Below are 16,469 nucleotides of genomic sequence, written 5' to 3'. Positions count from 1 at the left end.
TGGTGGAAGCAGAAATGTGCCACATACATGTGTTATTAATTTGCTTCTTGTTGGCAAAAAATTGCACTCCTAAAGAGTTCGCTATGTTGTAATAAAGTTGGAGAACAAAGAAATTGCTATTTCTCTGCACATAAAACACACAAGATCTCCAGTGAGTAGTTAACAATTGGGGAACGTAGGAAGAACTCTGATGCTGGCAACGTCTGTCTGGCATGTGCAGTCACATCCATCACAGCTGGGTTACCTTCCGCCGGCTTTTCTTGCAATTAAGTTGGAAATAAAACTGTCCTTATGTGCCTGAGGTAAGTTGATCACTTTTCTTTAGAAAGCAGGGGAAGTGGAAAGCTCTCAGACTTACAAAAATGATTAGGAGGGAACTTCCAGAAACATTTTGTTTCTGAGCTCTTTAGCCATTTATTTTTCCACGCTGCTCTTCTCCCCGTTACTTATATGCTTCCTTTGTTGCTACCATGCTATGAATAGCCAGCAAGGAGTTTGACTGCATTCTTCATCGGCCTGCGCTTTTGTGTGGAGTCAAAAAGGTTTTAATACTTGCAAGGTCAGTTCCCATTTAACCTCTTCTTTAAGAAAATCAGTAAGGTGAGAGAATTGTACATTATTAAAGGAAACATGCAAAATAATTTCCTCATATGCAATTACCTGTACACTGTTCAGTATTAGTATTTATAAGGTCTGTGCTAAGATTTCACAGCCTTTTATTAAAGACCCAGGTCATCCTCTTTTATTCTTCCATTGGCTTTTATTCTTCTGTGCAACCCCTTTTCCACCATGATATTTTGTTGGTTTCATTTGTAAGATTTTGTCAGCTTTCACTTTTTCAAATTCTAGTGGAAATATCAGACCTGCTTCTAATAATGGAAAAAATAATAGTAAAGCATAACTCCTCATTAGAAATCTTGATACATGTATTGTAGAAATTCCACATCATTTCCTACTACCACACAGGAATGATCATTAGTGTGCAGCAACTTGTTAAGCCTCAGTATGTGATGTGCAGGATTTATTAGTATAATCTGCTTGGTTTTATTCTGAAAAGAAGTTTGCATATACCTACAGTTCTATTCCAGCACCTGTGCTGCGTAATTTTTTGTTTGCGACAGTAGTCCTGGTCCAATATCCATGATCCAAGAAAATGTTTTCCTTTTAACCAGAGTCTTGAAGGACAGACGACCATACAAAGCATAAAGCCGCGTCTTTGCTATGTTCGTACACATGTAGGAGGGAGAATCCCCACAAGCAGATGTTACGTGTGGCTAGAAATCTCAGTGCAGTGCAACTCTGTCATTAAACCAACATCTATTGTGCTTGGGGAACCACAGAAACACATTATAAAATCAAAGAGTTCGTGAAAAGTATATGCAATGAGACAAGAATATCCACAATTATCTTGCTGCAAGTATTTTCAGGCTGTGTTCCACTGTGTGCCCAGAGATTGCAGTGCAACTGTTTTACCAGTAATGTTTGTCTTCCAGTACACAAAGAACCTCTTCTCCCTAGTGTTACATGGTTTCAAAATGAAGTTTTTTTTACCCTACCACCTAATCTGAGGACTCTTGAATCTCACACAGCACTGGGTCCTTTCCCTCCCTAAATTACGGTTTTTATTATTTGCTTCAGAGGCTGTTTGTGAAGGGATGCATTCAACTATGTCTCCAAAAAGGCTTTTTTTTTTTTTTTTTTTTTTTTTTTCCAGCAGGAGGAAAGATTTGTTCTGCAAAAACAGGACTTTCTCCTACTCCCCAACATCAACAGTACAATCCTTTGGGTGTGGGGAGAAAGGATTGTTTAGGAAGTCTGAAATGGCACACTTTGCTTCTGGTCAAACTCTTCCTTAAGCTCTTGAAATACGTTCCAAGTTTGCAGAATTATGGGGGTGGCAGAAGATCTTCATCTTTCTTTTGTGGTTTCGACTTTCTCTTTTCCGCATTTTTCTGAATTGTAATAGATGTACTTACTCTTAAACTGAAAAGCAGAGCCGTTTGGGCAGTTTGACACTGAGGAATGTGTTTTCAAAGGAAACAACTGGGGAAATGAAACTTTGAATGTATTGCTCTTTTAATTTGTTTGTGCTAATGTAAAGATCTTGCTAGTGTTTGCAATGACCAAGGGCACCTTTCCGGGTATACTTTGTGAGGGTCCCAAACGTGTGCAGGAAGCACTCAGCCACTAGACAGAGCCTGGCGTGTGGTGTGAGAAGGTGGGAGCTGAGCCACGTCCACACCAGGGGGATTCTTTGCTATCACAAGACCTTTAGCATGAAGTGTACAAGCTTAGTTTGGAGACTTTGGTAGCTTATGTCAAGGACCAAACGGATTTCAAGCCTGATGTAGCCTGAAAAAAATGTGAGTGCTGCATCTCAGATGCTGTCCTGTGCTTAATGCTAACACACGGGGAAATGTCCCCTGGGGTGACCTCATCTCTCAATAGGTAGGTCTGGACCCTGGGGCTGTCCTATGTGGGTCTTAGCTGCAATGGAGAAAAATGACAGGCTAATTGAAGGCGCATTGCTGCCACTAGACAAAAAGGAAAAGACCCTGTTTGGCAAAAAGCAGAGACATTATGGCAAAAATGAATGTTGACAGTGTTTTGACAGGTGGGAATACAATCCTCTGTAAGATTCACAGATGGAGAAAGCAGATGATCTATCTCAGCAGTGAATTAAATGATGTTTTCCAAAGCATGAAGGAGATGTGGCTGTACAGAACCACTCCTCACTCATTCTAACTTGTATGCAATTCCATTTGCCACAGGTGAGTGAAGGATGAGCTGTATTCACAGGAAGTCCTTGCTTTCTAGTTCACCAGACACAAAACCAGAATTCTCCTGGCCACTGGCAGCTTGTTTGTTGAATGTCTGGTATGCAGGCAGAGCTCAAAACTGTGCCCATTTGCCATGACAAATGAAGCCAGAGGCTATTGCTGTTAACTCTCTATGCTCAGTCTTAGAGCAAGATTTCTTGTAGTTGTCCTACAAATGCTGAATTTTGGTGGAACTGGGAAAGCGTCATAGCAGCTGGAGGGTGTATTTCCACAGTCTTCTAGTGTGTGCTCAATCCCACCGATTTAGAGCAGAGGTATAGTGGCAACATTTTGTTAGCCTGCAGAATTTTCTTACTGAATATAGGAACAGTGACAAAGCTTGGTCTTCTGGCAAAGAGGGAGATTAAAAATGTGGTTGTCTAAGTTGTGTTGTCAGCTCTGTCGAGGATTTGCTGTGTTGGGGCGGGGAGGGGGCAGTGTTACTCTTGCTCACTCAGTTTCCTCCTTTATGAATAGGAATAACTTGTTCTTACGTAGTTGGTTTCTCTCTCCATATATGAGAATTGTACATCCAAACAAGTATGAAATAATAAATCATGTCAATCAGTAACTATCCTTGGTATCTGAAAGAAAGATTAGGAACAACAAAGATTGTTTTCCTAGGAACAAGGAAAATAAGAGTTTTTGTTTTCTCATTTTATTTTCTTTTGAAAGGTAATTTTAAGTTACAAATTAAAAAATTCTACCTTACGTACAAACTTGGTAATTATGTTATTGAATGAATTTAAATGCATGGTTAAACCAACTAAGTGCGTTTGAGAGCACTTCTACCTCCCATCCAGTTTTACCTAGCAGTGTTTTAGATATTTCTGCATTTCTAGTGAGTTAGCCTCACTGTGGAGCCATGAATGTGACCGAGACTGGGTCACTATGCTGCCTTGTTGCAAATACACTAGAAATTAAGTTTCACAGTGGATCTATTTTTGTTCTTTAAAGTTTCTGCTTCAGCATTTCTGTGCCTTTTCTCTGTGAGGTTGGCTAGGAAATATTTCTAGGCATTAACTACTGCTCTTCTTATTGCCAGATATTGCTGTAGATAAAACTGAGGACTGCTGTGTGCTTGATTTGTGGTTTCTCAGTGAAAATGGGACCCAGAATCTCCACAGATATGCCCTTGCAATCTGAGGAATGGCCAGTTTTCTGGTTGTTTTTGTATCTGACTTGCTTGCCTTCTGAAACTCTGTAGCCCTTAAGGCTGTAATCAAGAAACTATCGTCCGTCCCCCTTCAGGACAGAACTTAAAAGCATGGGGGAAAAAAAAAAAAAAAAAGATCTAGGCTGCTGTTGCTTTTCAGGAAAAGGTCTGTAACCTGCAGTGCGCTCAGATTTAAAAGGTACAAAAATGTACCATAAATTAGAGTGAGCTGGACTGACCACAGCTGAACCATCTTGCTTGCTTTGTGAGAGTTTTTAATCTGCTGTGGGAAGCAAAAGCTTTGTTGTTAATGTGGTCTCTGTGGGGGAAGATATTTTAGATGGGTTTTTGGGTCAGAGAGGAGAAGAGAGCGAGAAGGGCAGCACACCACATCTCCAGGCAGACCCAGCAGCAGGTGAGTGACCGGGAAGAAGTAAAGCCTCAGTGTTAATGCTAGCTGGATTTTGTTTTGCCAAGAGCCGTGCTCTCAGCCCAGGTGTGACAAGCCACTTGAAACGCCCAGTCTGCTAGAAGAGAGGGGGACAGCCAGTCAGCTAGGAGAGGGCATGTCCTGGGGGGCTGCAGGATGCTCCTCAAAGGCCAGTAGCACCAGGAGGCTGCTGTGGGACTGCTTGCTGAGGAGTACAGCAGGGCAGTTCTCCTGGGGGACAGTGACAGCCACACAGACGCAGTGTGGCTCTCGGGTTGCTGCCTCGGCAGCTGGCTGCGGGATGGGTTCTGCTTTCTTGCGTGAAGTGGGCTGTGCGGCAGGAGGACATCTCTGTTCCTGCTGGTTCGGGTTGGCAAAGCAGGCTTTAGGCGGTGGAAATGTCCAAAAAAAAAAAAAAAAGAAAGAGACAAATCAGTCATCTCTAAGTGAGCGGCTTGTAGCCTGCTCTGGTTTACACGGCTGTCTGCCACAGCTTCTGGTGAGGCTGTGATTTGGGAGCTACAAACCAGGCATCCAGTTCACGTCTCTCTCTAAAATTGCTGTAAGCTGCTGCCAGATGCAGTCTCTGCCTGCGCCCTTTTCAGATGGCACGTGCATGCTAAAGAGGGCACGGTTAATGATGCAGCGTGGCTGGAAATCCCCCATAAATATCCTCGAGGTCATACCTAGCATTCAAAAGAGACTTGATTGTGTGCTGAGTACAGATTATCCCTGATCTCTTACGTGGTCCAGGACATACCATTTGGCTTCCAGAAGGGAGCCCTTGCGTTCCTTAAGGAAGAGAATTCCCAGGCTCTGCCTGGTGGATCAGGTTCCTCCTCTGTGACCGGGCATGTCTTTCAGATTTTTTTTTTTTTCATTTTAATTTACTGCAGGCTGTGTCAGCAGTGATTGTGGTAGTCCAGCAGATGTAGTAAAAAGGACAAAAAAAAGTCCAAGTTTGAGTGGTGATAGCCTTTATATTGCACTAGCTTGCTTTAGGGAAAGAAGAAAAAAAGCTTTCAGGATCAATGTTTCTTATTGAGCCAGGACAAAGCAAAAAGTGTAAGGTGTAGCAGTAGGCTGCTAATTCACGTTTTATAAAGAGTGACAATGCTAAATTACCTCAGAGTAAGCATGGGTAATGAGATACCTTTCACGCAGAGCTGAAACAAGGCGGGGATGGAGTGCTGGAAGAGTGGGGGAACGGTGGATATTTTGGGTTCATTGCCTGGAGGACAAGGCAGCCTCCCAAGGATGCTTAATATTGCCTGTGTTATAAATGCTGCCAAGCAGCAGCTGTTACGGATGGACACTTATTTACAGGAGTCTCAGCGTCGAACAGGCTCGAAGCGCGTGCCGTGGCCAGCGTTAACCCTGCTGAAGCGCAGCACTAGGAGCCTGTACGGAAAGCAACGCTGCGCTTTCCTCTTCTTTGGATGAAGTGGGCAATGTTAACAACCGAGGTAGAAAATTTAATTTTCAATGACTTGTGATGATTTTTACTGTGAAATAGGCACTTCTGTGAGATGCTTGCAGTCCCTGGCTTGTGGTGCGGTGCGCTGTTACAGACAGCGCTGGCTGGCCAGCAACTGCTTTCCTCGCAGAAACAAGAATTCTGAGGTAACTTTCACTGACGTTTGGAGTAAAAGGAATTAAAATCGTTTTCCCTTCGTTAGTTGGCAGAGAACGCAGCAGCACGGTGGGCTGGAGAGCTGGGTGGAAGGAGCGGGCGAGGCTGAAGCGGCACCGGAGCCCCGGGCCGCACCGAGCCGTGCAGCGGCCGCCGGGCGGCGCTGCGAGCTCGGGGCGGCGGCGGCGCCTCCTCCTCCCCTCACGGGCCGGGGCCGGGGCCGGGGCTGGGGCTGGGGCCGGGCCGGGGCGGGGCCGCTCCCCGCGGCTGCTGCGGGCCCGCGTCCGCCGGCGGCTGGGCGGGAGGCGCCGGGGAGCCGCTGCCTGCGGAGGTACCGGGGCTGTGAGGGGCCGGGGCGGTGGGTGGCGGCCGGGAGCCTTTGTTCGGGGCCGGGGTCCCGCGGCTGCGGGCGGCTCTGTCAGGAGGTGGCCGGGCGCGGGGCGGCACCGAGCGACCCAGGCAGGTCGGCAGGCACCGGCGGGGAGGTAAAATGGCTGACTGCGTGGTGCGGCCGTCGGGGCAGGAGTTAGCCGCGTCCGACTGCCGTGCTGCTAACGGGGGGTGAGGGCTGCCCGTCCGTCCATCCCTGGATGAAGCGGCGCTTTGTCAAGCCCCGGGACAAAACCCAGGCTTGCCCCAAAAGTGTGGTGTTGGGGAGCAGGAGCGGGACCCGTCTGGTGGAGCCGGGTGCCCAGCTACTCTCAAACACCGTAAAGTTAACAATGCTCATCCCTGGCTTGCTCTTATTTCCAGACCTGGCTTTAAGCATCCTTAATGTAGTGCCTACATGTGCTGCCTCTGCCATGGTTCTGTGTTGAGGTGTCGTGGTTGTGGCATCGCCGTTAGTCCCTGTGGTCACCGCTCGGATCGGCTTGTGCCATGGTGCGGCAAGTATCATGTGCTTGCAAGAAGTGCAGCAAGTCTTCGGTTAGCACAAGTTCTGCTGTCCTTAGGAAAGGAGATGTCTCTGAGAACACCTGTGTGGGGTTAGGTGGTGTATCTGATGGGCACTGTGAAGGTTTCTGACTCTGTATGGGCGCCACAAGAGGATCGAGTGTGCCGTCCACAAGGCGAGGGTGAAAGAACTCATTAAAGCATTGTACATCACAGACTCTTCCCTTCTCTTCCCTTCTCTTCCCTTCTCTTCCCTTCTCTTCCCTTCTCTTCCCTTCTCTTCCCTTCTCTTCCCTTCTCTTCCCTTCTCTTCCCTTCTCTTCCCTTCTCTTCCCTTCTCTTCCCTTCTCTTCCCTTCTCTTCCCGTCCCATCACATCTCTATGGCAAGAAACCAACACCAGGGCATGGGAGTTCACTTTTAACTACATGTGTTAGCCCTTTCAAACATTGTGCAAGACTTGCTGCACTGCCTTTAGAAGGGCAAATGTACATTGCAAGCCTACAATTGCTTCTGGGGGAAGGGAGAATAAAGTCTGGCAAATGAGAGGAGGAAGTGGGAGAGAGAAATTGGAAACATAAGCAAAGCCATTAATTTTTCCCACTGTGCGCTCTTAAGAAACTGCTGGCAATACACTGTAGACATTCTGCCTCATGGAAGTGTCATGGACTTTCTTCACATGATCCTCTGAGATCATCCGGTTTCTCTGAGCTCTGTGGGAACAGAAATTCCTCATGCTGGATTCTGATCTCATCTTCCTTCGGCAGCAGTCGTAGCAATGGCTTGGGAATCAGGGAGGAAGGTGAGGAAAGAGCAAGCGGAGCAGTTTGGAGAACAGCTTAGTGCTGTCGTGGGCCACTCTGGACACTGCCTTTCCTCCCTCTGCATGCTCAGTGTGGTCAGAGCTGGGACAAACGTGAACGTACCGGCCTAAGTTAAACTCTCTGGTGGTGTGCTCTGTGTGTTTAGTGCAGCTTACATGCCAGGCTGTCCTGTAAATCTGACCTTATGTTTCATTCATCCTTTTTGTTGTGCTAATGAAGAACAAACTGAAATGGAAAGCGGTGACTTGAGTGATTGTATGCTTCAAGCTTGGGGAATTTCCTGAGTTTGATGAAACACAAAAATAAAGGCTTTTTTTTTTTCTTCTTCTTTCCCTAATAGCTATATATGTAGTCTTTTAAATTCTCAGAGCCTTTGTATGTTGAAATAAGAGGTATCTAAGCAGCTTCTCTTGTTTGTTGGAGGATTATTAGCAAAATTTGGGAAGGCTGCAGCAGTGATGACCAGCCCTTGAGTCTGTAACCTGATCCACAGCTTTTTCTCTTCAACTGGGAAAGGAAGTAACAGCTCCTATTACACCCTTATGTAACCTCACCATTCACATCCTCCAGAACGAGGGAAACCAGAGCTTGATTTCTGATGTATAAACTAACATCAAGGCACGCTTTGTCATAAAGAAGCAGTAAAAAATAACATTAATTTTCATTTGTTTTGCAGTTCCTAGGGTGAAAAAAAAAGAGAGGTTTTTCTTTTGTGTTGATGGGGTATTGGGAAGAGCTGCAGCTCTTTGTTGTGTGCTGTGCGATATCTGTTGCAGAGCGTACCAGAATCGCACAAGTTTTTGAGTCTTTTTCCTGGTGGGTCTGAGCATCAGTTGCAAAACGTTCACCCGTTACAGCTGTGTCCCAGCTTGCTTGTAGATTGTAAAAGCTTTGCTCTTACGCTTTTCATGACTCCAGGCTTCAGTGTCTGAACCAATTGTGGAGGCCAGGATCTCTCCATTTTGCTTTTGGACTTTATCCCCATCTTGGGAGAGAGTGGTAAGAGAAGAGAAAGGTGAAGTTCTCAAAACTTTTCCACACACTTTCGCACATATATATACATACGCACACATCCTGGAGCCACTGGCATATCATGTGTTTGCAGTCCCATGCTGTATCTGGTGGGCTGGGAAATGCGTGGCTTGCTCCTCAGGGACCAGCCTGGCCTGTGACAGGCTCTTCTGTGAGTAGAGCTGGAATGTGCTTTTATGGCATGCATGGCCATTTTCGGTGAGTCCTTCTGGTTTTGATACTTTGCTCCTGGTTTGAAGAACCCTATTGTAAAACCAAGATGTTTATCTCGCTTTTTACTTATCTTGATTTTAAGTAACAGTAGGGTCTTTGGAGTTATCTGCAGACCTGACATTTTTGACTGATGTATCATCCAAATGCAGGGCTAGGCCGATCCAGGTTGTCTTTTTGCATGTAAGCGCACAGCTTTTAGAGAAAACCACACAGACAGGGTTAGCACTTTTCTCTCTCAACTCCTTGTTACTGTGAGATGTCCGGTATGGCATTGGCAAGCATGCTTCTGTCCTTTTCTTGGTGTATTTCAGTTCTGTTAATAAACTCTCTGCAGTGATCAAAGTGTTTCACTGGGAGAGAGTGAAGTTCCAAAATCCAGTTTCACAGCTGAAGACAACCAACCGAGTCCCCTTCTCAGATGCAAGCCCTTGTGCGAATCGTTCTGGGCAGGCAGTTTAGCAGGAGAAGTGGGCCCCAGCAGCAAGAGCAGCACCTTTCCATCCAGCGGAAAACCTGTGTGCAGACTAATACTCCAGTTCGTGTATTGAAAGCAGTCAAGCCTAAGCAGCTAGACTTAGTATTTCTTCAAACAAGCTGAAGGCCCACCACAAGGAAGCCAAATATCAGAGTCCCAAGGAGCGCAGGAGAGGAACATCTGCTGTCACAAAGATCTTTTCTGTGAAAAGTAAAGATACCAGGAAAAAGCGTATAGGAAGAAGGGGAGAGGGGATAATTAAGAGGAATAAATGCTGAGTAACCGAAGGTTCGGTTGGTTACTGTGGGAATTACTTGCTGTAGGTTTCTTTATTTTCCAGATACAGTCATTGAGGGTGAGACTCGTTTTTTCCCACTGTCAGCAGAAAACAATTTTTAAAAGTTTGTGACCACAGCCTGGTCAGCAGTGGTACAAGTTTTCTGGGCCCACAAGTATGCTCTGTATGCAAGTTCTCTTGCTTTTCTTTCCCTGCTTCTTTTTCTGTAGTTTTCCATGATTTTCATAGTATGTTCTAAAGTGCTGCCGAGGGTACTAAGAATTAGGAATAGGAAAAATTAAACTGCAGGAGTTGCTACAATGGAAGAAAACCAGGTACAGAGCAATTGCATTCTGAAATGTTTCTGCTCTCTTATAGGAAGTTTGCATTTTCTTTGTGGAGTCTATTTTTCCTTGTATCTGCAAGAGAGCAGTGGTGTCTGAGTATCTTTTTTAAAGGCTTGGCCTGAAGGTAACTGTTTCTTATGCACAATACATCATCTGTAATGTCCTGACACTGTATTTTAATCCTGCCTGCTGGCCTTTGAAAAATTGCACCTCTGAAAGGAAACAGGGAAAACGCTGGATGATAAAGTGTTGTGTTCTGTATCTTGTAAAAGCAGGGGCAAAGGAAGTTGCACTTACCCCTGTGTTGTGATGCCTTCGTGTTCAGAGTGTCTGCAGAAGCTAATGGTGCCCTTTTAGTTCAAAGAGGTAGCCTTAAAGTCCTTCCTGCACAGGACCCTTTGGGTGGCAGTGTGTTGAGAAGTTGGTTCTGCTTTTGGGAAGGCTGGTGAGATGAGTGAAGTTGGTGTTAATCCTTGCCATTGTTCCTCCCAGGAACAAATAAGCCGCCTAACAGAGGGGTGCTGGAGATGCTGGCTGAGTGTCGAAGAGGTCCATTTATTTTCTGGGACTCCAGGGACTGGTTAACTCTCTGCCAAGCAGCTTTGCTAGGGCTGCTTCTTTGGGTGCGGAGAAGGCTTCTTCTGGTGGGACTCACATTTATCAGACATGACAGAAGGAATATCTGAGAAGTCTTAACTCGTAGCAGAAATATCAGCTCCTCTCCCTTTTCGTCAGTGGAGGCTTAGACAGAGGTCAGAAGGAAAATGGTGGTGGCTGAGGGGCAGAGATGATTTTTGGGAGTAGTTAAACATAGAGGCTAAACTATCATCTGGTTACTGAGAGTCTGAAGAAGTCTCCCAGCTTTTGTGTGTCAGTAGGTCTGTGCCCATCGGAGCAGTTGACTTTTGTTGTACAGGGTAAATTAGAGTAGTGCTGGTCAAGGCGAAGCTTTGGAGAAGGAAAAGGAAATGGAAAATAATCCCTATTCCTTGGAGGGAATATTCCTGGTCATGGTGAAGAAATATTGCTGCCACGATGTACCAGGAATCTTCTCTGCATCCTTGGTTAACCCCGTTCAGCCAAGATGGGCTCAAATAAGAGAGTGAGCAGAAAAGGGCTGCTGTGGTGGGCCAGGGCATGGAGAAGCCACCAAGAGGAGCATCGGAAATCCTGGGTCTGCTTTATCCAAAATGAGGAGTGGGAGAAGGTCCTCTCTAAATATTTTCCTGTGATGTAGGAAAGGAAACATTAAGGAGAAAGAAAACACATTTAAATTTCAAAACAAAGCACCAAGAGCATTGGGACAAGCAAGAAGCGGATATTTGCTGACCATGAGTACTAGAAATTAGGCATATTGCAGGCACTATTTCTCATGAAACATGAGAAGACTGAAAAATTGCACTCCGGAGAAGCTGTAGCATACAGTAATCACAGTTGTATGAGACGGTGGGTTTGGCACCAGCCTCGAACGTGCAGAACAGATAGAGCTGCTGTCGTCATTGTTCAGTTACCAGCTGTCAGGCCGCGGGAGTTAAAAGGACTCTGGAGGTTACCTTGAGTGATCAAAGAGCCTGAGGCTGTGTTGAAACCAAGTTCACTCCGGGAGAAACCCCTGTAAATCTTCTGGCAAGCAAGGGTGCAGCCGGAGCTCCTCGTACCCCGCAGCAGATTCCAGACCCGGGGGAAGCTTGCAGGTGTCCCGCTGTGAACGGGGCTTTTGGCGTCCTAAAACTGCCAGCCCAACGGTAGTGCCTGCTGAAACACAGGGATGGAAAATGCACTGTCTGTGAACTTCAGTAAAAAAGCTGTATGCTGGCTTCTAACCTCGTGGATGTTTGGAGCAGAGTGATCACTCGAAATGCAGCTTTCTGAACTGCCCACGTTGTCCCGGATACCTCTTAGTAAGCACTAGGATACGCAGGTATAGCTGGTGATGTCTTGACTTAAAAATTGATGGCTTTTATGCTATGACTTCAGGTGAACTAATGAAAGTGACCTCAGGATGAAAAATGACCAAACCGTGGATGTTCCACACCTGAGACAAGCAAACACATCTAACAGTGCTTGTAATTTACCTGGGCTTCCTCTGCCCTTCAATAGGTGCTTGTTTAGCTCGGGGTAGGGCAAATATTGCTTCCTGTTCCTGCAACGTTTGTATCCAGGTATCTTGATGCCCTTCCCCACTACTTTTCTGTAAAAACCCCAGTGTTTTGCTGTAGAGAAAGTGATGTGCGGGAGGGACAGTGGTGGCGAGCTGTAGGGCGACCTGTTGTTACTTTACGCTCTGCACATCTTGGAGGTTTGTCACTGACTGCCGAGCACGGAGTGCACACGAACATTTGAGAAGATCACGATGCGCTCTGCTCTAACCCCTTGGTTTTAAGGCATCTCGTACCAACGTAGCAGACTGCTGCTTACTCCACTTTCCCCACCATGGGCAGATTTCTTCTGCCTACAGTGGGGATGTGTGGTTTCTGTGTGCGCTGGAGGACACAGCAGCTTGCTCCATGCCTGGCAGCTTGCGTCAAAAGGAAAGCAAAAACACTGCAATAATACAAGTAGAAATTAAAGATGCGGATTGCTGTTGATGGCTGGATTGCTCCCAGAGGAGTGAAACCTCACTTGAAAGAAGTGTTTTGACTTTGGGAAGCTGGTTGTTTCCATATAGTATTTTGTGAGGATCTGCTGGGGGGTATCTTCTGAAGGCAAGCTCTGGTGTGGTAACAAGCTTCTGCTGTGTCACATACAGCAAACAAAGAAAATCCCCCAAAATAAACAAGTGCTGCCCTGCTTTTCACGCCCCTGTTCTGCAACAGCTATGCAAACCTAACCTTTGGATTGGGCAGTATCCCAAAAATAGGCAGAAGATTTCAAGCGGTAGGTTGAAAAATAAAGATAACCGGTTCAAAAGGCAATCCCCTGCTCCTCCAGCACTAAAAGCTATTTTTTAATTAATTAATTAATTAATTTTAAAGAATGAGGCTGTTTTCTTTGTGTTTATGTCCTGCACTAGCAACTAACTTTTAAAAATGTGCTTCTATGAAGAACACTGTCAATTCGAAATGCAGCCTTTAGGGGAAGAAGGCAGAAGCTCTGACAACTTCTGATTTTACATTCACGTTTTGCCCCTCGTTTTGAGAAAGATTTAAGACAATCATAGCAAGGTATGAACAGAAAGAAGACTCCCCTTTCCTCCTGAATATTTTATCCTTTTCTGTAGCTGTGGACCTGGAGTGATTATAAAACTGTGTGGTTAGACAATGACTAAGAAAAGCCTAAATGCAAGAAACCGCCGTGGATCCTGTTTCTGCTGAAGTCAGTGGGAATTTGACCAGAATTCTGGACAGCAAAACAGCTTTGTTAGTGAATACCTAATTTCCAGATGCACAGAAAATGCTAAAGGTGTTCTCACTGTAAAACAGAAGTAATTTAAAGGAGGAAAAAAAAAAAGTTTCCAGGCTCCAGAGTAGCCAGAAAAGGCTACTACACACCTATAATCTTTGAAACCTGCCAATATATTCCAAAATGTAAAGGAACTTCTGCAGAGCTAAAATGGAGCTCCAAACATCTTTAGATTATTTTAAGACTGTTATTTCAGCAGGTGCTGAGGAAGGCTGCCCTAGCACTGTTGCAGGAACAAAATGCCTTTCCCAAAAGCTAGCGTGACCGTGTGAGCAAGCCAGCTCAGCTTTACAGCAAGGCTGCAGGTTGACTTAGGAGATGGATCAGCCCGAGTTTAATTACTGGTGACATTTATTGTGTTGTGGTTGCAAAACAATCATTAGAAGTAATTTGAAAACCTGTAGCGCTGGGAGTATGAAGTAGAAATAGTAGAAAAGCCATACCCCACAGTCTCTTACAGCAGGAAATGTCCAAGCTAATGCTATTTGAACTAGGATGCAAGCATAGCAGAAAGCAGCCTTCAAGAAATGCAAACCCAGCCCCTCTTCCCCTCCTCAGGTCTCATGAATTCCTCCTGTAGTAGGGAAGAGAAGAAGGGCAGGGCTGTGTCAGTGCGCATATACCTCCGTTGTTTCCCTGTTGTGATGAGTCCAGCGCACCTTGTACGTGACAGGAGTGTGATGTGTGGGCTCACCGAGGATATGGTAGAGGCACAGAGGAGGCATCTCTCTCACTTTTGGGCGATTCCAATAACAACTGATTACTGTTTAATTGAGATTGTAACCATGCTGGTGTGAAAAACCACAAACAATCCCGGAAGAATCCCAGCAATAACAACCAAACCTCTCCATATTAATGAAGAAAGTTCAAGCCACTGTTTGTGTCAGGAGGATAAAATGTCCCAGTGATCCTCCTGTAAGCTTACAAATGGAGTGTAATTACTGCGCCGTCAGTTCTTCTAAACTGCAGTTGAGCCTTCATCATTAAACTACTACAAGATGATGTTGCTTCATGGGATTGCAGTTGTTTGTTCAGCAGCACTTGAAGTGGCCTATTTCTTCCTTGAAAATTGCACAGGCTGTAGTGAAATGCGTGGGGCTTCGCAGCACGAGCCAGCACAGTACTCATTTCTCCTACTGGATTCTTTTGGGAAAATCTTTTGTCATCTAAATTGCAGTTACTGGAGCACAGCTCTGCAGTAATCTGATGTTGCTAAAGAGCCATTCCCATTGAGCTGATGCCTAATGCAAACATTCCTGCGGTCTCAATACAAACGGACCCTGCAGTGTTACGTTTTACTGGTGCAATTTACTGGAGCTATTTGCTGTTAACTGCTCGGGGAATGTGGTATGCATGAGTACTGGTCAGTGCCTCCAGAAAGTAAAGAGAAGTTGCACAAGGCTTTCAAATCATAGGCCCTGCTTGCTAGGTAAGTTGGTGCAAACATTATCTGATTCAAAAGCCCCAGACTCTGAACTTTCTCAGCCTGGAAAATGCTGATCTGTTCAGTGGGGCTGCGGCACTGCTCGGTGGGAGGAACAGAAATGAGTTCACAAGGTACTCAGACACTGGCCAAAGGAAAAGAAAGGAAAGATGGAGAGTCAGCAGATGCATTTTACTTCTTAGGAGTGCTTTTACTGGTGTTGCTGTATTTATCATGTACCACTCCTGCCTGCGGTGCCACAGCAAACCACGCAAGCCACCTCTGCTGCCACTGGCAACTCCAGCGCAGCAAACGTGACCGGGTGTTGAGCACCGCATGGCTTCAGGATGCAGGTGATGGCTGTTCCTGTTCGACCGAACGAGGGTGATGTGGAAAAACCTGGGCAGATCTGTAGTGCTAAGCCAGAAATGTGGTATGACTTCATTTCCCCCGTAGCAGAATGCGAATGTAATTGTACAAGGCTTTTGGAGGGTTTGCCTATTCTCTGTATCCTCCTCTATTTATAGTTGTCACTAGTTCTCGTTTCAAGTTGGCTGATGATAAGACTGCTATGGCTCTGTAACAGAGTAATTTTTAATTTGTGGCCAAGAGGGAGAGGAAGGCTTTAGATTCAGCTGGCCTAGCTGGCCATGAGCTCAGTATGGCACTCCCAGGCATTACAAGCAGCAGACAGAGCCGTCCGTGTTTTAAAAAAGCTCCTTGGTTGTCCAACATTAAATAGGTCAAACTTTGAGGGATTACAGTATAATCTTTTTTTTTCCTTGTTTGTTTGTTTTTTTTTTTTTAATTTCTGAGGATGGAAATGCGTTGAAAGTGCTCTTACTTTGTTGAGTCAATGTCTAGATGTAAGCCCAGTGCTAGGAGGAAGAGATTTGACAAACGACTAGAGAAAAGAGAGATGTTCTGAAATGCTGCCAGTGTTTGCTTTAGGGATAAGGAAGGTAAATTTGGAAGAAAACTCAAGTGGTAAGTGGGTGTAGGAGAGCTCAGGAAATGTTTGAGGAAGAATCTGATTTGCAGGCTCTAAGTGTTAGAAAAATTCTGCCTTTTTTCTGAGATAATTTGTTACCATATTAAAATTTTGATAATTGACAGCTGTAATCTTTATACAGTATTGCTGTTTTGCTTAATATCAACAAAATGGCGTGTTACAGTCATAAAAGCCACGTATTAGGTAAATCAAGGGAGTACCGTGTAGGTTTTTGTTTGTTTCTACTGAATTTCCCGTTAGAAATTACAGCACAGTTCAAACAGAGCCTCACTTCCCTCCCTCCCAAAACCTTTTCCCATTCAGCAGCCTTCATGTGAAAAAATTAAACATGTCCTTGTTTTAAAGGACATAACCCATTTTGTTTCTTTCCTCTAACCTAATTTCCTGTCTGCTGGTGTCTAACCAGCACAGCTGTGGTTTTAATCATTACCGGTCCCCGAGCCACTGAGTGCGTGTTTAGGTCCCATCCTCTCATAGCCCTTGTTCTTGAAAATGGTTCTTGAGGAACATTCATCCTCTTAAAGGATGCCAGA

At 45.3% G+C, this 16,469-nt stretch overlaps 1 protein-coding gene across 6 annotated transcripts in view; it reads left to right on the top strand.

The window, feature by feature from the left end:
• The window catches only part of MYO1B (myosin IB), a 185,761-nt gene that overhangs the window by 69,954 nt on the left and 99,338 nt on the right, over positions 1 to 16,469 (top strand). Inside the window, exon 1 of one of the 6 annotated variants that reach the window (XM_066999047.1) lies at positions 6,274 to 6,369. The exons of the other annotated variants lie outside the window; for them this stretch is intronic. The gene's annotated coding sequence lies outside the window, so the exon portion shown is untranslated. Of the gene's footprint in view, positions 1 to 6,273; positions 6,370 to 16,469 lie in introns of those variants that run through there. 6 annotated transcript variants of the gene reach the window in all.

The sequence above is a fragment of the Anser cygnoides genome, chromosome 6 (genome assembly GCF_040182565.1).
Source record: "Anser cygnoides isolate HZ-2024a breed goose chromosome 6, Taihu_goose_T2T_genome, whole genome shotgun sequence".
In the NCBI taxonomy this organism is placed as follows: domain Eukaryota; kingdom Metazoa; phylum Chordata; class Aves; order Anseriformes; family Anatidae; genus Anser; species Anser cygnoides.
The sequence above is the reverse complement of the archived record's forward strand: the minus strand, read 5'-3'. Positions and strand labels throughout refer to the sequence as shown.